The 21,882-nt window shown below is 41.6% G+C and overlaps 1 long non-coding RNA gene across 1 annotated transcript in view; it reads left to right on the top strand.

Annotated features, from left to right (window-relative positions):
• LOC147574725 (uncharacterized) overlaps positions 1 to 21,882 on the top strand; it is a 33,914-nt gene that overhangs the window by 3,721 nt on the left and 8,311 nt on the right. The window contains exons 2-3 of the long non-coding RNA XR_015243462.1: positions 3,308 to 3,494; positions 19,601 to 19,738. This is a non-coding gene — a long non-coding RNA (uncharacterized LOC147574725). The remainder of the gene's footprint in view (positions 1 to 3,307; positions 3,495 to 19,600; positions 19,739 to 21,882) is intronic.

Raw genomic sequence — 21,882 nt, 5'->3', positions numbered from 1 at the left:
TTCTTGGACTATTCTTTGGAAGTCTCAAATTGTTAGAAGTGCTCATTTCTTTTTTCTTTATTTTTTTTTAATGTTTTTATTCATTTGTGTGTGTGTGTGTGTGAGAGAGAGAGAGAGAGAGAGGGAGAGAGAGAGAGAGAGAGAGAGAAAGGGCGAAAGGGCTTGAGCAGAGGAGGGGCAAAGAGCAAGGGAGACAAAGAATCCAAAGCAGGATCCAGGCTCTGAGCTGTCGGTGCCGAGCCCAACGCGGGGCTCGAACTCATGAACCTCAAGATCATGACCTGAGCTGAAGTTGGACGCTTAACAAACTGAGCCACCCAGGTGCCCCAAGAACTAATCATTTCTAATTTGCAGATGAAGAAACTGGATTTGAAGAAGTTAAAGAACTTGCCCAAAGTCAGACAGCTAAACCATGGATTGGTGGATCCCTTACCCAGGTCTATCTGATTCTAAAGTTCATGCTTTTAGTTCTACCTCCGAGGCAATTCTTGCTTTTCAGGAGTCCCAGAGGAGAAGAAACACTGATTTCCATAATTTTAGCATGTAATCTATACCCTGTAGAAGAGCCTCCTTGGAAACAGTACTGGACTACTTGAGCAGTAGCCTCTATACCTTGTCCTTCAATGAACTGAGACAGTGGTTCTCACTGTGGTCCCTGGACTAGAAGCATCAATAGCACCTAAAACCTTGCCAAAAATGCAAATTCTCAGGCTGCACCCTATAAATCACAAACTGAATCAGAAACTCTGGAAGGCGATCCAGCAATCTGTGTTTCAACAAGCCCTCCCAGTGATTCTATTACTGCAGTTTGAGAACCACCGCACTGAGATGTGTGACCTTGGGAAATGCATGCGAGAGCTCTGAGCTCCAGCTACCAGCTCTGAAATCCTAGGGTCCTCCTATGACCTAACTTTTGAATCAACAGAGGGATAGATCATATTCATACTCCTAATTTTAAGAACTGATAGCCAGTAGAAGGAGAAGGCAGGAGAAGGCAGATGGGTGAAGAGAACAGCCTTTCATATGTCCTCCAATTAGCCAGAGTAGCAATATTCATTGTGATGATGTATGGCCATGATGCCTGTGACATCCCAAATTAGAACATCTTTTTTGGAGACACTCTCAATGCAGCTAGCTCTTTGGGGATTTAAAAATGTATTAGGCGACTTGGAACTCAGGTCAAAGAAAGACAGAATCAATTAAAAATACGCATCGTGTTTCCTTAGCCCCACTTTAAGTCATTCAGGAGACAGTTTCTGGGAATGGAGTCTAATAGATCTGTTTTGCAAACTGGAACAAAGTAATATCTCACTTCCCAGGAGTCATGCCCCCCTCCCCCCCAGGAGATGACATATATTTTGGGATCCATTTCAGCCAGAGATGACATAACCAGCCTTTCAGGTAGATTTCAGGAACTCATGTTTCCCCAGCTTAGGAATGACTCAGCAGATGGCAAGGGAGGATGAATGGCCTTAAGTACTAAACTGGCGCCAGGGGTCATATTTTCATTATTTATTAAACATTTTTCTGGCCCACGGCCTAAGTCCCTATAACTCTATGCTTATGTAGTGCACAACTTGGGTCAGAAATCTCTTCATTAGGCCTAGTCCTGAGGTTAGAAAAGATGCCGTTTTTCACTTGTGAGATCGAAGCTCCTGATCCATCATCGGAATGCCTGTCAGATGAAAGAACGAGTTGGCAGAAGGAGTGCACAGGCCAGATTTGGTTTGTAAATAACGGAGATGGTTGTACACCACTTTGCACGCACACTCTTACCTGTTCCTGTCATGATGGGGAAGGAAGCAAATGTGTTCGGAGGACTTACCATGCCCCAAGCGCTCTATGCATGTTTTTCTCCTGGGATGCTCACAACAACCTCGTGAGGGTGGACTTGTTAGTGCCATTTTGTAGGCAAGCGAAAGGAGACTGAGATTCCTGAAATCGCACAGCCGATAAATGGCAGGCCCAGGAGTGGGGCGTGTTTCTTAACCGCTCACTTTCCTTGCTGTCTGATACTGGATTAGTACATGGGCAAAATGCCTCCTCAGAACTGGGGCTCAGAGTACAGCCTTGAAACAGGCTGATGTTCCAGAATCATAGGCCCTCCCCTTGAAATAACAGAGGCAGCCGATTTGGGCACAGAAAGGGAAAAATAAGTAAAACCCTACCTTTTGTTGATTTGCTTTATCAAATCTTTTAGACATGTAAAATCACCTATGGGTTTGTCAATCATTTATCTTTAATATGTATAAGATAGAGATGTTATAAAGACTGTAATAAACACTCAAGTGTCTATCACCCACCTCTGTGTCTCATTTCTTTACTGTCTTTTACCCAGAAATCACCACTGTCCTGAGTTTTTGTTTAGCCTTTCCTTGCTTTTTTTTTTATTACATGTCATTGTATATGTATGTACAAACTATATTGTTCACTTTGTTTTTTAACTTTATATGTAAGGTATTATACTGCAAGTATTTTTGTTTAAAGTTTATTTAGAGAGAGAGAGAGAGAGCACGAGTGGGGGGAGAGGCAGAAAGAAAGGAGAGAGAATCCCAGACAGGCTCTGCGCTGTCAGCATGAGCCCCATGTGGGGCTCGATCCCACAAACGGTGAGATAGTGACCTGAGCCAAAATTAACAGTCGGACACTTAACTAACTGAGCCACCCAAACACCCCTATGCTGCAAGTGTTCTGCCATGTGCTTTTTTATTTAACATTATGCTCCCCGATTTAATCTATTTTGTCACATAGAGCTGTAATTCATTCATTGATATTATCATTAATTCATGAGAGTATCCCATCAAATGAACATACCATGAACATACCACGATCTATTGCCCATTCTGTCAATGGACATGTAGGTTGTTCCCGGTTTTTGACCATCCCAGTGCTATCATGAGCATTCTTACACATCTCCTGATCAACATATGGGTGATCTAGGTACATACTACCTAGAAGTAAATTGCAGAGTTTTAAGGTATGCGTATGTTCACCTTGATAAGACCATGTCAAATCGTTTTCTTAAGAGTATGCACCTCTTTACACTGCTACACAGCAATAGCTAAGCATTTGTATATCCCAACATTTGATATTGTCACACTTCTTCAGTGCCTTCGCCGGTCTGGTAGGTGGAAAATGGTAGCTTATAGTTTTAATTTGAATTTTTTCCATAATTAATTTGGTGGGATGTCTTTCCATAATTTTATTGGCTTTTCTGATTTCCTCCTCTAAGAAATAAATACTAGTTCCTCTACGTGGCTCACAAATCCTCTCTTTATCTTTACCCTCAACCCTCCTATTTCCACAGTGTGGACGAAGGGTTGCAGATACATGAGAAGTGGTGAAGCAGATGAAGAGGAATGGGGCATAACGTGTGTCCCAAGAAGAGGTGACACCGTGTTTGGAAGCTCAGAAGTCAAGGAGAATGCGGTGCATTCAAGAAACCAACTGGTTCTCACACAACACAATGCTGAAGTGCAAGCTTTGACTTCAAGGTGAGAGAGTTCTGAAACTGAAGCAAGTTTCAAGACAGACCACCCTGTAGTAATTTCCAAGTACATATCCAGAGACCGGTTATATGACTCTGGAATCCCTTAGCCACATAAGGATATATAACAGTTGAGAGAGTAGAAATGCAGGAATGATTTGTGGAGGTGATTTTTTTGGAGGGAGCGCTGTTTCCTTCGACCTCTCCAAGGGGACGGGGGAGGGGTGCTACCCTTTCACCTCGAGATTAGAGAGAAGGACCTTGGTGGAACGAGGGGGAGAATTTCATATGCATCCCGAGGGACATGGTGTTGAGAGGACACGGTGGATGACGTCAAGTCATGCTTTATTATTTTGTTTTTTCAACGTTTATTTATTTTTGGGACAGAGAGAGACAGAGCATGAACGGGCGAGGGGCAGAGAGAGAGGGAGACACAGAATCGGAAACAGGCTCCAGGCTCTGAGCCATCAGCCCAGAGCCCGACGCGGGGCTCGAACTCACAGACCGTGAGATCGTGACCTGGTTGAAGTCGGACGCTTAACCGACTGCGCCACCCAGGCGCCCCAAGTCATGCTTTAAAAAGTACACGGGTGAGGGGCACCTGGGTGGCGCAGTCGGTTGAGCGTCCGACTTCAATCAGGTCACGATCTCACGGTCCGTGAGTTCGAGTCCCGCGTCGGGCTCTGGGCTGATGGCTCAGAGCCTGGAGCCTGTTTCCGATTCTGTGTCTCCCTCTCTCTCTGCCCCTCGCCCGTTCATGCTCTGTCTCTCTCTGTCCCAAAAATAAATAAACGTTGAAAAAAAAAAAAAATTAAAAAAAAAGTGCACGGGTGAAATGACTGGAGTCCCCAGTCACACACTAGGACAGAGAGACCGGAGGTGGGCACAGCTTGACTTCTACACTTGGTGTGGCATCTTTGCATAACACTGGCCAGGGAAAAAACTGCAATCCTTTCCTCTTTCCTCACCTCTCTTCCCTTGCTTCAAGCTCCTGGTGGAGTCAGAGACTGAGCAAGATGGGGGGGGGGGGGGGGGGGTGGGTAGGTGGCAGTACCACACAGGAGAAAAAGAGAAAGCACCATGACCCAGCCCCTTCCTCCACAAGCAGCCAGTCCCCATTGGGCTCCAGCCTGGGGATGAGCACAATTTCATTTTAAATCAAATTTGGTGTTTTCTATGTTGTATGGGACTGGATATTTTGAAATCTTGAACTGAGAAGGTGCTTGACACTGGAAGTGACCATGGTATTTTCTATCATCCAGCAGGAAATCAAAAAGCCATTGAAACTGCTGGCATCTTCATCCAAGTGTGAATGAAGAGAGTCATGGGAAAGGTTAAAGGAACGGTGGGAGACAGATGTTAAGTGGTTTCCTGATAGAGTTCTGATTTTCAAAGTCAGCGTAACTGGAAGGCAGCAAGGGAAGAGACTGTAGAGAAGGTGGCCAGATGAATGAATCACATGGGGATCTGGGAGTTAAGGGCCTTGAAAGCTATTGAGGAACACTATGTAGGGGAGTTTTGTGATCAAAATCGTGCTTAAAAAAAAACATATGCCTCTAGTTTCAGGGTATGTGATGATTTAAAGGGCGGTAGAGGCAGAGGGTGCCCAGAGGAGGCCCTGGTTTAGGTGACACATAATGGCAGCTCGAGTCCAGATTAGTGGCAGTGAGAATAACAGAAATGGAAGGTTTTGAGAGAAGTGATAAACTTGATAGTAATTGGCGATGGAGCTCATGTGCGAAGTCAAGAATGGTTCCTACATTTCTGATTTGAGCCACTAAGTAATCAGCAATACCATATGCAGACATTAAGAGTTCTTTGACCCTTTAATATTCTTGGGAGATACACAGGGTAGACAATAGCACCTCCGTCTTACTGCTGTGGTGACTAATAAGAAAGCCAATTAATTTGCTGAAGTCCACACAACTCATTACATGCTGAGTCAAATGACATTGTTTGAACTAGTTCTCTCTGATTCCATTTAGAAACAAATGCCCAACCGTAGGTGGAGTTAGGTGTATAATTTAAAAGAAGAGAGAGAGGCACCTGGCTGGCTCATTCAGAAGAATGTGCAACTCTTGATCTCATGGGTCACGAGTTTGAGCCCCATGTTGGGTATAGAGATTTCTAAAAAATAATAATTATTATTATAATAAACTTCTAAAAAGACAGAAGAAGAGAGAAGGAAACTGGGTCATGATGTGGTCCTTAAGCTTAAGATATTTATACATTCAACAATTTCAGCAAAAGATAATTATGCTTCTTAGAATCATGGAAATATTCCATGAAACCCTGGATTTCAATACAGTTGAGAAAACTCTGAACTGGCCTAAGTAACCTTTCGCCTCTCGCAGCCACAAGATTCTAACATTTATATTTTGGGGCAGTATTTCTCAATCCTTAATGTGTGTACGAATCACATGGGGATCTCGTTAAAATGCCAATTCTGCTTCAGTAGGTTTGGGGTGGGGCTTGAGATTCTGCTTTTTAACTGGCTATGCCCGGGATGCTGGTCTGACTTTTGGAAAAGCAAGGTTTCAGATGAGCGCAGATGAGCCCAGAACTTCTCAGAGTAGTCGTGGGGACTGAGAAAGATCAAAGGGGAAGGACCCAGAGGAATCCCAGAAATGGAATTATGTTAGGGATAAGCAGGTTACACCTTGCAAAATGGCGAGGCAGACATATGTTCCCAGGCCTGTTTCCACTTTCCAAATTCCTTCCCTTGTTCAGCCTCTTGCCCATGCCGTCGTCCCTTTCTGCTGATTAACTGACTAATCCTTGTCTAGGATAAGACTGGAAAGTGGTGTTTCCTGTTATCCTCCTGCTTACTCTGCCTGGTAAACTGCACTTACAACTTCACTTTCAAGTTTCAAGACCCAAAAGAACAAAATTTTAAATGTGGAACAATAGGCAATACGAGTTCAGTATCCGACACAGACAAATCCTGGGAGAAAGAAGAGACGATGCCCATCCAAGTGGCTTTCCTTCTAGGGAATATTTCATCCTGCTTACTTACTTCCCTCTGCCTCCTTAAAATCAATCTTTAAGACATGCCAAATATTAAAAAGGGAAGAATTTCTCTCCAAAGGCTATCTGTCGGCATATTTGCCTGGGCTGTCCCCAGTCAGGACTGAAGTGGACTGTAGGGACATAGAGCCCTCAGTGAGTTGAGGGATAAACATGTGGCGATGGACGGACGGGATCAGAATTGTTCCCATGAACCTTGTGGAGTTCACAGCCAGCGAGAGATGTCAGGCTCTGCTCCTGCTTTAGCCATTTGCATCCTCTGTGACCTTGGGCCAGGCCTTTCACATTTTCAGTGTTCGTTTTTTTTCTTCACATGTAAAATGAAACAGTGGAACAGAATGCACTCTCGGTTCCATTCTGGCTCAAAAATTTGTTTTCTAGTTTGTTTCGAGTGAACTTGAAAAAGGGGAAATTTTTAAGCCGCCAGTTTTTACAGTCGCTGGTCATCAAAATGATCTTGGAGAGCTTTAAAATATATAGACAAGTCTTCTCTACCCTTTCTGCTCATTTGTGGGTGCAGCCTCGGAAACTATTTTCCCCAAGGTCTCCAGGTAAATTCTGCCCATCAGATAAATTTGGGAATCACTAAGCCAAACCACAAGGGGGCGTCTGGGAGACACTGATCTCCATCTCAGTTTTTAAAACCATTTTGAATGTTAAAATAGAAAGAAAATCGATTTGTCATTTCCATATCTAATGTTGCCTCATATAACTCAAAACAAATATGTGGCTGAAAGTATCTTTTACTCTTTGGAATTTGGGATTTTATTTTCTTCTGCGTGAGCTGAAACTATACTTATGTAATATGTATTGTTAAGTAACAAAAATTCAACAGACTAAGTTTTAAAGGTCTAATTGGCTTCATTAAATGATTCATTAGTCAGGCAGCATCCCATCTAGCAAGAAGTGGAGGGGAGGGGTTCCGAGGAAAGTCTTCCTTAGAAGGAGGGTGAGGCAAGAAAGTCATCAACAGAAGAAAACGATTGTTTGGGGCAGGCTGGCTTTCCCTTAGGGAAAAAGCAAGGGGTCTTAGGGCAGACTACCTCATGTTTAGTGCCCTTGTGGCACTCCCTGGTGCTGACTCATTGGCTACAGTTAAGACTACATTTCTGAGAGAGGTTGGACACTAAGCTAAGGAGAGGGGTAGGGTCTGAGGGCACAAAGGGGAAAAATGCCATTAGCGAGAAGGTAAGAGGACGTTTGGAAAACGAAGGTTGCCCTATGATGTAGATAAGTTTCTTAGGTAAAGAGGAATCTCTGTTAATAGCTGTCTTCCTGGCATAAGGAGGAAGTTGAGGGCGGAAGTAAACAGATTTTCCTGAATCTGAGGGCTTTTGATTGCTTTTAACTCCAAATAGTGTTCATGCCAAAGTGGCCCATCCTGGGGTGGCCTGCCCTTGGCCCCTATAATCTACAGTTTTAGAAAAATGCTTATATGTAATTAGGATCTAATATATGTCAGTGATGACAATGTTGTGTTGTCATTATTCTCTTGTCTTGGTAGGACTTTTACCACTCAGTTATCTGTTCCTAAAACCCAGCTTCCTCCCTTCTCTTCCCTGTTTCTGTTATTGCATCCAACTGGTAACATTTATTTCTCTCCTAAATCTACTCCCTTCCTCCTTATCTCCACAGATGCATCCTTCATTTCGTCATTCATTTCACTTCCAGACCTCCTCCATGTCTTCCTGAAAGTCTCCCTGCCTCCATGAGTGATTGTTTTCACGAATCTGATGATGTCCCCCGGTGAACAAAATCACATCCGTGACAGTATGCAATTTACTCTGAAAGGGTGTAAAAAGTGTTACATGTGTGTATGTAGAGAAAGAGAGAGAGAATGATGGAGCAAATGGGACAGAATGTTAACAATAGATAAATCTGGATAAATGTATGCAGGTATTCTATGTACTCTTTGATTACTGCAACTTTTTTGTAAGTTTGATTTTCAAAACAAACAGAACACTGGCTAACCTACGTCTTCAGACTCATCTCCTACTATTTTTCCTCCTCGGTGTTTAAGCTTCAGCCATCATCCATGATTGTAGTTCTTTACTTTTGCAGTTGGGTGTTCACTAATTTGGAATAGGATGGCCTTTAGTGCTTGTCTACCTGGAAAACTCCCGTGTATACTTCAAGACCCAACATATAATCCTTCCTGTATTGTGCCTGTGGTTTTTGAATCACCTTACTTCCTTGGGCTGAATGTGTTTCTCATTTTGACTCCTGTGCCCTTTTCTCATGTAGTATATAATTAGTCTGTTTCTTATACTAAACTCAGAGATCTTGAAGAACAGAGTCCCCTGAGTCATTCATTATTGCACCCTAGAGCCTAAAATCCCAATTTCTGGCCTCTCGCACTCTTGGATACATTTGTATTTGCCAGACCATGCTGGTTCTTCACCTTTAGCCATTTACAGTGGTCGTGATGACTGTCATTTGCTGCAGCTTCCTGTTGTTCCCAGCTGAAGCTTGCTTCCTGGCTACTCTCCCCAAATTGTTTTTAAAACTTCTTCTGCATATGGAGGAAGTGAGTCGTTACTGTTGAGCTGAAATCCAGTGGTGATCTGTGTTACTTACAGACCTCCTCCAACCCCAGCACCTCGTTTCCTTACTCTAATTCTGTGTTTTGGAACCAGTTAATATACCTCTTACAAGTCTTTGTTTTCTCATCTATAAAAAACATACACTTTAGTCCAGTATCCATTGGAAGAGGTATATGTAGGGGAAAAAAAATAATTTTCCCACTACTCTTCTAGGTTCTTGGCTGCTTCCTTCCTGAAGAATAAATATGTCACTCTAAATTATGCCTCTTTAGGGGTACCTGGGTGGCTCAGTCAGTTGAGCTTCCAACTCTTGATTTTGGCTCAAGTCATGATCCCAGGTCATGAGATTGAGTCCCACATCGGACCCAGAGTAGAGCCTGCTTAAGATTCTCTCTCTCCCTCACTGCCCCTCCCCTGCTCATGCATGAACTCTCACTTGCTCACTCTCTCTCTTCCAAAATAAATAAACATTTAAAAAATACAATAAAGCATGCCTCTTTGGCATAAACATTATCTTCAGCTGGTTATTTTTAAGAAACAGCAGACACAGGATAAGCTCCAAAAAAGAGTAGAAGGTACCCTTTTGTAAGGGACATTTACATTTATAAGGGAAATTGCCATTTGTGAGGGTGTGTCCCTTTGTACATTCATCAATGAAAAAGACATCACTTGAACCTGCATAACAGCCCTACCCTTGTTTACCATGCTTTTCCTGGTAGCCTCCCATAACTGGCTCTCTACCTCCTACATTTTCCTTTTGTCTTTAGTTGAAGATGGTATTGAAGGGCGGGGGGGGGGGGGGGGGGCGGGGAGCTGGCGGGGAGTGTCAGCCAAGAATCTAGAAGGGTAGAGGGAAAATAATTTTTCCTCCTCTATACCCTCTTATAATAAAAGACAGATTAACCAGAGAAAAATAAACAGAAGTGTAATAACACATATGCCTTCTGTATACATGGGAGAGACCCAGGAAGACTGGGTAACTCCCTGAAATGGCCCAAGCCACCACCTTGACTACCATCTTCAGCTATCGACAAAAGAAGAATGCTTGGGTTGGGCAGAGAAGCTAATTATGGGAGGTTACCAGGAAAAGCACAATAAACAGAAGATAAGGTTGTTACAGATTTAAGTCAGACCTTCTCCATCGATAAGAGTTTCTAGAGATTTAGGTGCATTCTTCTCTTCTTGATAGAGAGGGAGACACCCTTCTAAATGGAGACATTCCTTATAAATGTAAATGTCCCTCAGAAAAGGGCAATTTCTACTCCTGTGTCTGTACCTTCTCAAAACTAATCAGCCTAAAATAATCTTTATGCCAAAGAGGCATATTTGGGGGGGGGAGGGGGTAGAACATTCTTTTCCCCTTCTGTACATTTTATTTTCTCTTCCCTTTGCTTTGGCTTCCTGTTAAGACAGATCGTTTCATTGAATCCTCTGAGCTGATTTGTCAAAGCTTATCAAATATTAATAGAAACTAACAAGTTATTTCTTGAGAGTTATTTAAGTCAAAGACCAGAATGCCCCATACATACATATGATATATGGATAATATCCCCTTGGATTCTTACGGGGGATTTTTCTGTGAAGATTTCAGGGTAGGGCAAACTTAGCACTGTTTATAGCAATAAGTGACCCTTCTAAAAGTTCGAAGAAGAAAACTTATTGCCAGTGGAACCTATTCACTTTGAAATACCACTTTGAAAGAGGATGTCACCTACCGCCATTTTGACCTCAGGTACTTTCTAATTGATTCAGTTCATCTTTCCCCTTTGTCTCTTAACTCAAGCAGAAGACCCTGAGGGCAAAGCATCCCCGTGATGGGAACTGAAACAGCCTCCCCCAGCCACAGGGACTGCCCTGGGTCCATAAGACCCTGCGTGATTAACCCCAAGACAATGATCGAACTGACTTTTACTGCCCACTTGCACATACCCACCGACCTTTGTCCCACATTTTTCTCATATAAACCTGGAAGCATTTTTGACACTTTGGAGCCAGTCTCTGAGACGCGAATCCGCTGTCTTGCCAGCGTTGGCCTCGCTGAAATAAATTCCCTTCCTGTTTCACCGCCACTGTCTCTCTGCCTTTGGATTTTGCCAGCAGCAAAGTGGCCCAACCTGGTCTGCTTGGGCCCCCTTGGAGCCATGTGCTCTTGCACCCCTGTGCCCCTGGCTACAACTTGAGGGGCTGAGTGTTTCCTACGGTGATGAAATACAGAGCACATGCTTAAAATCTGCTTGTTGGGAACATAAGTGTGACTCTGGAATGAATGCTTCCTCATAGCAGGGACCTGGTCTTCCTGATTCAACACTCCATGCCAGGGCCTCAGACAATGCCTGACCCTACCACGAGGTCAGAGAATGAATGAATGAAGTCAATAAGCCTGTTTGGGGAAATGTCAGAGCTTCAAACCTAAGAATATTCAAGCAAATAAAGAGGAGAACCCTGAAGGGACAGGTTCTTTAAGGCCCCACCTTTGCCATCAGGATTACACTTGGTACTTCTGCTTCATCTGTATTGGAGATGTCCAGCTGCCACCCAGTCCAGGCCTTTCCATGATGGATATTCTCCAAATGGTCCTGGAATTGAAAGTTGTAATAGAACTTTTTAGTCCCTTTGTGTTCTGCTGTTTGCGGCATGCTGCAGCTTTTCAAGCCCCGGGGGGGCAGACGGGGGGTTCCCCGGGAGTCGTTTTGCCATAATAAATGGCTAAGTTACTAACAGCCGTTCCCTTTCTCATACGCTCTTTATCAACACAGTACAGTTTCCTGTACCCATCAGTGATGGGGAAGTGATACAGCTGACATTATTACACGTGAGTAACCCAAAGTTATCTTGTCTTAATCTCCCGGGTCATATTCTCTAACATCATTCATATTTTAAATGATTTGCAGGTTGTTGTTCTTTTAGAGATCTATTTTATTTTCTTGCTCAGTTCCTGTTAATCTGCTTATCTCCAATTTGCCGAAGACTTTGCTCTTTTTTCTTTTTCTTTCTTTCTTTCTTTTTTTTTTTTTTTTTGTTCTTCCAGTCTGAGGACTTGACAAATGCAATGTTGGGGCAATAGAGGAGAGACAGGCCTTAGGATATACTGTATAAATCACCAAAATGTGATGTACTATACCTTCTCAGCATAAATTGGAAATTGAAAAAAAAAAATGCTGCAAATAGAATTGCTTCCTTTGGGCTTAAACCGGATTGGCAGCAACATAGATTCTGCTGTGAGTTGAAGTCACTTTCTACTTTGGCACGACTCGGTCCATGGGGATGGTGGAGTCATGATTTAGCAGCAAGACTCTGGGAACAGGCCAGCATCCACATCTGTTCTGAACTGTAAGTGGACTGCAAAAATGCTTGAAAAAAAGCCAGAGGTGGGAGGTGAAAGAGAACACAAAACCTTTAACCTCAAAAAGGCCAGGAAAACGACTTGATCAATTCCAAGGAGATTCGATTTCGAGAGAAGCTTTTATGGAAATAAAATCTATACGATTCTTCTCTGTCTACATCCATTAAGTTCCTCTGCCCTGTGATACAAGAATCATAATACAATATAAGAAAATGTTATTAGGAAGGACTAAAGCCTCACCTACCTTACTTGGGATGAGTCCTAACAATTGAAGTGCAATGTCCTGGTAACACCTCTTAGACATTCATCACACTTTTTAGTGAGTTGCATGATGGATTTCTTTTCTCCAAATGTGTGACTCCACCATCTTGTAGGAATTGGGGGGAGGGGGTGTTTTGTCGTGTTTTGTTTTAACATCAAGAGGTACGCCATCAATTGAATATCATGAAGATGACAGGGCGCCTGGGTGGCTCAGTAGGTTGAGTATCCAACTTCGGCTCAGGTCATGATCTCACAGTTTGTGAGTTCAAGCCCCACATCAAGGTTGCTGCTGTCAGTGTAGAGACTGCTTGGCTCCTCTGTCCCCCTCTCTCCGTGCCCCTGCCCTGCTTGTGTGCATTCTTTCTCTCTAAAAAATAAATAAATAAAAGCATTAAAAATTTTAGTTTGATTATCATGGCGATCATGAGTGGGAGAGAGTGTAGCTGATATACTAGAAAGAATTTGGAGACAGACTGGTCTGGGTTCAAACTTCAACTCCATTTCCTGGCTGTGTGACTTCAGGCAAGTTGCTCCCTTGTGCTAAGCTTTTTCACCTATGATGAGAATAGTAATATCTAATTCCTGGGTTGTGAAGATTAAGGGAGTTCATGGGCATATCGAAAGCATGGGATAAATGTTAGTTTGCCTTCTCTCTATTCTCTCTGGGTGCCGTTTCCTTCTGTCTTATTGTCCTGCAGACAATGTCGCATAACCTGAGTCTTTATTTCCAGAGAAGGTATTTGTCTAATTGGAGTCAATGAACCAAACTTGGCTTTTCTAAAGTTGAAAGTATTTTTTTCTAGCTAGCCAAAAGTGGCCAGAAAAACTGAGAGAAAACAGCCTGCATGGCACAGACACAAGAAAGGGAGAGTCTGAGTTTACTTGGAGTAATCACAATGGATTTTGCAAAGAAGCTGGGGCAAGGATCAGTTGGGCTATTTAGCCAAAATGCCAGATCCTTTTTGGAAAGACTTTCTGAAATGATAGTCAAATTTTCAATAAAGCACATAGAAGATTCAAAATAATAGAAATCATAGAAGTAATTTCCACATGGCTTAGAAAAATAATTTGTGTCTCTCAGGGAAGCACATCACATTTTCTAATTAATTATTGGGATATATAAAGAAAATAAAATAGCTCTTAGGGATTCCCAAGGCCTTACTCAACCTCTCTGACTCACAGTTTCCTTATGTAACATGAAAAGATTGAAATGAAATTGATTCTTTTTTTTAAAGTTTTTATTTATTTATTTATTTTTGAGAGAGAGCATGTGTGTATGCGTGAGTGGGGGAGGGGCCAAGAGAGAGGGAGAGAGAGAATCCTAACCAGGCCCTGAGCCGTCAGCACAAAGCTGGATGGAGGCTTGAACACACAAACCCTGAGATCTTAACCTGAGCCAAAATCAAGAGTCGGATGCGTAACCCACTGAGCCACCTAGATGCCCTGAAATAGATTCTTTCTAATTCCCTTTCGGTCTAAACTTCTAAGATTTTGTGCTTGGTTAAATATATTAAAATTATTTTTACACCTTCTATATTGACAATTATGATTTACTGCGAACTTAGTTGAGGCGATTCAGGTCATTTACTCCCTATACTTATCCTAGGTAAAGGAGCACCTGTCCGGTTCAGTAAGCGGAGCGGACAACTCTTGACCTTGGGGTTGTGAGTTCAAGCCCCCTATTGGGTGTAGAGATTACTTGAAAATAAAATCTTAAAAAAAAAATACAATAGAAAATAGGCACTACTATTATTCCCATTTTACAGGTAAGGAAACTAAAGCCAAATGTAAGCAATTTTTCCAATGCCATCCTGTTAGCAAATGAGAGAAGTTCAGATTTAACTGGTTCTGGTTCAAATTTAACTGGTTTAACTCTGATTCTGTCTCAAGCTTCTAACCCAAACCTATGTTGCCCCCCAGTACATTGTTTTATTAACAAAGAATAAGAAGCTTTCTTGGTTGGGGCACTGGGTGGCTCAGTTGGTTAAGCATCTGACTCTTGATTTCAGCTCAGGTCATGATCTCAGTGTTCATGAGTTCGAGCCCCACATTGGGCTCTTCACTGACAGTGCAGAGCCTGCTTGGGATTTTCTCTTTCTCCCTCTCTCACTGTCCCTCCCTTGCTCGCTTGCTCTCTCTCTCTCTCTGTCTCTCTCAAAAAATAAATAAACTATTTAAAAAGTTAAAAGAAACTTTCTGGGCAATGGAAAAAATGTAATCTTGGTAAAAAAATATTCTCCTAAATAAATGGTATATTGAATTATTATAATTATATAGTGAATTACATATAATAATTATAATAATTATTGGGACTGGGAAATTTGTCACTGCTTTGGACTGTGAGTACTGTGGCTGAGCAGTGTGTTTTTTACCTTGGCTCCTGCTTGCTAGGTAAAGTAGGTACTTAATGAATTCGTGTGGAATGCAATGTATATTGGATAACCTCATTATAAATCATTATAAAGGTTTTGAAGGCTGGAAGCAACTTTATGGCTCATTTAAACTATCTCCCCTCCCACCCCACTATTTTATAGAAGAAGGAACTAAAAGAGAGAGAGGGAAAGAGAGACACAATTGGCACCCAGGGCTCCTCATTCACAATCCAGAACTCCTTCCCACTTGACTGTTGTATGGAATTCTTCCCGCTTCCTCTCAGTGTATCTGGAATTGAACGAACGTGAGTTCGCTCCTTGGTAAGTGACAGAGAGAGACTATACCAGGTGGAGTTGTCACCCAAAAGAAATTTCATTTGCAGAAAATAAGGAAATCTCAGGGCATAACGTCCAAAACCATGACTCCTGGAGTGAGGGCGAATGGGTTTCTTTTATTTAGTGTTAAGATGAATGTTCAGAAAGGGCAGTTTTATCGCTGCAGGGAAGGCCAGAAGGGGTACTGTATGGGTGTCCTGTATTATGTTCATGAAGCTGTGTTCCTCCTGGAGTGCAGAGTTAAACATTACGATGAGGTAGGGGTGACTGGACGCCCATCTGTGCAGGTGTGAGTCAGTGATCAAACTCACACTGCCCTCAGCTGCCTGGAGCTTTTCCTGTTTGTTGTTTGCCTCCAAAAGATAAGGTTCACGTTCCGTGAAGAAGAAGGGGGAGTCCATGGGAGTTTTGCCAGGGACAGTCGTAACCTCCTTAGCCCTGTGGGCACGGTTTCACACCCACCGGGCTTGAAGCCCAGCTCCCCACCAGCTGAGATGCTCAGGTCCCCAGTTCACGGCCTCACTTTTTTGCCCATTACCCGCTTGGTTTCTCAGCCTTGAACCGGCCAAGGGCATGGCAGGAAAAGCCAGCTGGCATGGCAAAACACTCTCTTGAGAGGGAACTAATTTTGCCTGGCCTTACGGAGCTCGCCTGCCTTGTTTCAGCTGTGTCTGCACCGATATGGCTGAATTTACAAGAGCCAAGAGGATGTTTTCGCCATCTGCCTGTTAGTGGGGAGTTGGCCTTTCTGCTCCCCCCACAGGGTTTGGGAAGGCTTGGTGGCTAGGGGCCAGCCCGCCGGGGCGCTTCTCCTTGGATTGTGTTCTGCTGAAGGAAAGGAAACTCCGCTGAGCTCCAGAGCCAAGGGTGACAAATGGCCTGCATGCATCTGGGACAGCAAGCGTGATCTGAACACAATCGCAACACTGTTGCAAACTGTCTTCTGAATACTTGTCATTGTCACATTTGGACAGTCAGTTGAGAAAGGCCTGCCTTAAACAAAAAAGAAAGAAAGAGAACAAAGATTTTTTTTTACGATCGTATTTTTAAGTAATCTCTACACTCAATGTGGGGCTCAAACTTAACCCCAAGATCAAGAGTCACAGGTTCTGCCGACTCAGCCAGCCAGGTGCCCCAGAATTTTTTTTCCTGATTACAAAAGCACTACATGTTTATTGTAGAAAATTTAGAAAGTACAGAAAAATATAGAGAAGACAACAAATGCTATGTATCTGATTATTATGTATCTGTACCATTCTAGGAGAATCATCAGGAAGTTTCTGTTATATATTCGTTACAGTTTTTAAAACATATGCAAATGGATTCTCCGTGTACTTTTATGTTTGCTTTTTTTCTTAAAATACATCATAAACAATTTTGTATACTAGTAGATCTTATTTAACACTATTTTTGGTAGCTACATAGTATTCCATCCTTTGCTTATACCATATATATTTATAACCCTATTGGTGGATATTTAAGTGTTCCTCAGCTTTTTGTTATTTGAAGTAATGAGTGATAAACCTTTTTGCCTAACTGATTATTTTCATAAGAAAGCAAAATTGTTAAAGTCATAACTAGTTTCTACTTTAAAAAATTTTAGGGGCACCTGGGTGGCTCAGTCGGTTAAGCGCCAGACTTCCGCTCAGGTCATGATCTCACAGTCCTTGAGTTCGAGCCCTGCGTCAGGCTCTGTGCTGACAGCTCAGAGCCTGGAGCCTGTTTTGGATTCTGTGTCTCCCTCTCTCTCTGCCCCTCCTCTGCTCACTCTGTCTCTCTCTCTCAAAAATAAATAAACATTAAAAAAAATTACAAATAAATAAATAAATAAATAAATAAATAAATAAATATAAATAAAGGTTTTAATACCCACTGCCAAATTGCCTTTGGGCAAGGTTATACCAAATTACATTTCCATTAATATAAACCCATGAGCAAACTTCTCAGCGTCCTCACTACCATGGGGTGTTAACTTTTAAAACATTTGCCAAAGTGATAAGTGAAAAATGTTAGCATTCTACCTTTACCCTTAAATGTAGGTGGTTGACCACCACACGTTTCCTTAATTAATTAATTTTTATAGTTTGTTTATTTATTTATTTATTTATTTATTTATTTATTTATTTATTGTATTAATCTCTACACCCAATGTGGGGGTCATGAATTTGAGGCCGAGATCAAGAGTCACATGCTCTTTCCAGTGAGCCAGCCAGGTGCCCCACATTTCCTTAATTTAAGCCAAGCTAAGGTTACAAAGACTCAGGGACAGTCAGATTTGTTCCCAGATAAAGACAATCATACTTGGGGCTATTTTGATTACGTGATCTTTTTCTCTTCTTGTTAATTACACAATAAGTGATGATGCTATCTTACTTATTTGCCATTTGCAGATGATAATACTTGTTCCAGAGCAGATAAGCCTTTATATCTGTTTGTTTGCTTGTTTGTTTGTTTGTTTGTTTTAAGAGGAAAAAAGTGGTCATCTTGCCTTTTGCAGTTATGATACAGAATACTCCCAATGAATGTTTATTTCTGTGAGTATCTTAGGTATGCCACCAGGAAAGTCAAGATGAATGCTTCTCTGTAGCAATAATGTGACAAAAAGGAAATGTATTTTGTGTTTCAGAAACTAGAAGTATTAATGAAGTAGGGTTTTGTTTTGTTTTTTTACCTCCTGGGAAAGAAAAATGAAACATTTTTTGGTGGAATTACTTAAAAGATGTAAGAAGGGCACCTGTTTGGCTCAGTTAGAAGAGCACACAACTCTCGATCTTGGGGTTGTAAGCTCGAGCCCCACATTGGGTGTAGAGATTACTTAAAAATCTTAAGAAAAAATGCTCATGAGGAGGATGGCATTCTGGGTGGTGGGATAGCTTCAATAATTAGGAGTGAGCGTGGCTAGATTGTTTTACTAAATCAAGATGCTCAAGAGAATGACCTACTGGTGCTTGTATTCCTAGCGCCTAGAGCTGTGCTAGAAAATGTGTTCTAGGCAGAATTTAGTATGTCTCGTGAAGGGCTGTACTTGATCAGAGAAGAGAAGCATCAATGGTAAAGGAGAAAAAAAAGAGTTCTTTGTGTTTTCTATCAAAGAAGTGGAGATGATTAGATAAATCTCAATTTTTAAAAAGTTTTGTAGTTGTATTTTATTTAAAAATTTTTTTAATGTTTATTTATTTTTGAGGTACATAGAGACAGAGCATGAGTGGGGGAGGGGCAGAGAGAGAGAGAGAGAGAGAGAGAGGGAGACACAGAATCCCAAGCAGGCTCCAGGCTCTGAGCTGTCAGCACAGAGCCTGACACAGGGCTGGAACTCACGAACCGTGAGATCATGACCTGAGCCAAAGTCAGACACTTAACTGACTGAGCCACCCAGGCACCCCCATAGTTGTATTTTATTTTAAATAAATAAGTATAGGGGTGCCTGGCTGGCCCAATCAGTAAAGCATGTGACTCTTGATATCGATGTTATGAGTTCAAGTCCTATTTTGGGCATAGAGCTTACATAATAAAATAATAAAATAAAATAAAATAAAATAAAATAAAATAAAATAAAGCCAGTTAAAATAAACAAATATAATGTTACCTACCTATGTTTTTTCAATATTTGCAAAATATTTTTATGAAATCACTTTCATAAAAATATACACACTATATTTCTGAGATGTTTATAGTTTATCATTTATATAAAAAAGGTTTGCCATTAATAGTAGTTTAATATTGATTTTTTGTTTCAGAGTTTGGCCTTTCTGGGAAGGAAGACCTCAATATAATGTGTATGCTAAAAAAATACAAAACAAAACTAAGCTCAAAGTAAAACCTGAGCTCAAAGCAATGTGCTGTAATGGACAAAGGAGGTCAGGGTCAGTGGATTTGGGTTAAGAAATGCAGCTCTATCATCAGTGGAGGAACTTTGGCTAATCCAATACCCTCTCCTCATCTCAGCCTTCTGATCTATAAAATGCAAGATTTGGACTTGTTGATCCCTTCCAGATCAGAGAGTTTCTGATTCTATTTGTGATTTTGAGAAGGTGATTGGGCCAGGTAATGTCGAATTTGGCTGATATCAAACCTAACAAAAGCAAACATGATTTCACAAAGTATCTCTTAGCAAAAGTAATTTCTTTCTCTTCCTGTTCTTTCCCTTCTCTTTTTGGCAGTATGATATCCCCATCACTTCTTCTGTGGGGTAGATGGAAACACAGTCTTTCTTCTTCCTTCACTTTCCAAGGGACTTCTTTGGCTAAGAGAGGAAATGAAAAGATGTAACATCGAAGAGAGCAGAGTATTCTACGGAAGCAGGTGCGAGGCACTACCCAAGCAAAGACAAGAAAGAGGAGCCAGAGAATTGAGAAGGAAGGCTGGAATGGTGAGTGTTTTAAAGAGGAGGATCGTGGGGCGCCTGGGTGGCACAGTCGGTTAAGCGTCCGACTTCAGCCAGGTCACGATCTCGCGGTCCGTGAGTTCGAGCCCCGCGTCAGGCTCTGGGCTGATGGCTCAGAGCCTGGAGCCTGTTTCCGATTCTGTGTCTCCCTCTCTCTCTGCCCCTCCCCCGTTCATGCTCTGTCTCTCTCCCCAAAATAAATAAACGTTGAAAAAAAAATTTTTTTTAAATAAAAAAAAAAAAAAAAGAGGAGGATCGAAGAAGTTAGAGCAGCTGTCTTGGGGAAAAGGAAAGGAAAGGTTGGTGTTTGCTAAGGAAGATGTTTATGACGATTTGCTCTGTATCGTGCAATTAAATTCAATTTTTTGCTGCCTCTTCAAGAGACCCAGAGGTAAGATCTACATAACTCTTCATTTGTCTTTGGAGCAGAATTGCCTTCCTTCCTTATAGACATGACAACGTGAGATACCTGCACATGACATGGTCCCGTTGTTTTTAGGTTTGATTTAAAAGCTAGGGAGAGCTACGTCAATTGCAGGCATCACTCATAATGTTATTTTAAAACAGAAAAACAGACCCTTTCTTATGTATCAGCTTCTCCTCATAGATTTTCTTTAATATTTTGAACAATTCCTCGGATATAGATTTTCCCCCCATCTAACATTATGCCTTTGAAAAGCTGGGCAATCTTATGTTGAGACGTTGCAGGTCTGCTTTTAGGAGTGTCTCAAATAAATATTGAATCAAATATTCACAACTTTGCAGATTTCTACAATAACGTCAGCTATTGCTGTGTGTTCTTTGCTAGATATAAAATTAGGTTAGTTTGGATTATGTTAACATTACATTCTTAAAAATAAATATTAATATAAATATTAAAAATAAAGATTACTATAACAATTTTTAACTTTTTTCATCTTTTTTTTTTTTTAACGTAATCTCTATACCCAATGTGGGGCTTGAACTCACCACCCTGAGATCAAGAGTCAGATGTTCTACCACTGAGCCAGCCACACACCCCTAGAGTGAAATTCTGAAACATACTATGAATAAAAAGTATGAACATATTCTTCCAACCAAATGTTTGTATGTGGAACTTGGTTCCCCCTCTTAGTTTGTACAAAGTTACTCAGAAATTGGTGTAGCTGAGAACAGAACTGGGCTTGGTCTGATTGTTGCAATGGACTGTTTCACACACAGAAGACCCTCCTCAACTCTTAACTCTGTCCCTATTGTCAGCAACCTCCAAAAACATTCAGTCATAATTACATTCTGTGTTCCCATCTGAATCAAGGCTGAACTCAAGTTCATCTGGGGGCTGAAATGATTAGGGACATCATAAAAAAGTTCGAAGTTGCACAGAAGTGCTGAAGCAACACCACCCACCAGTTCTGATCTCCACTCATACCCACACTGGCTGGGTTACTCCTTCAGGGAAAGGAATAAAGACCAAGAAAGAGGCCTTTGGCGCTCTCTCTGCCCAGTGTGTACATGGTGCCCTCTAGTGGCAGAGTGGAGTATTTCCAGAAGGGGAATGCAGAATCTGATGCCATAGCACATACTAGGATCTTCCAGCTAGCTTTTTGTTTATATAACCTTTATTTGAATTAAAGGTAGAAAACAATATACTTTTATTTGTAGGTTAAGGTGAAAGTTGCTATGGCAATCTAAAATAGTTATACACACTTTGTCATATTATCCTTTTAGACATTTTTATATATAAGGAATAAGGTTAATCATTTAGGAAGTTTGACAATAATGAGAAAATTCTCCTCAAAAAAAATTTCCTTACTGTGCTATTGGTATAAAGCTCATAATAGCCAAGACACTTAGGGGCGCCTGGGTGGCTCAGTCAGTTAAGGCTCTGACTTCAGCTCAGGTTATGATTTTGTGGTTCATGAGGTCGAGCCCCGCATTGGGCTCTGTGCTGACAGCCCAGAGCCTGGATCCTGCTTCGGATTCTGTGTCTCCCTCTGTCTCTGCCCTTCCCCTGCTTGCACTCTCTCTCTCTCTCTCTCAAATATAAATAAACATTAATTTTTTTTTAAATAGCCAAGATGTTTATATTAAGGGCCTGAACCCAACTCATTAAATAAAAATAAAAGCACATTTCTTGAAAAAGTGCTAAA

This window comes from Puma concolor, chromosome D4, assembly GCF_028749965.1.
Source record: "Puma concolor isolate L17-30 chromosome D4, mPumCon1.1.hap2, whole genome shotgun sequence".
Taxonomy (NCBI): domain Eukaryota; kingdom Metazoa; phylum Chordata; class Mammalia; order Carnivora; family Felidae; genus Puma; species Puma concolor.
Note: the sequence above shows the minus strand (reverse complement) of the source record. Positions and strands in the feature narration are given on the sequence as shown.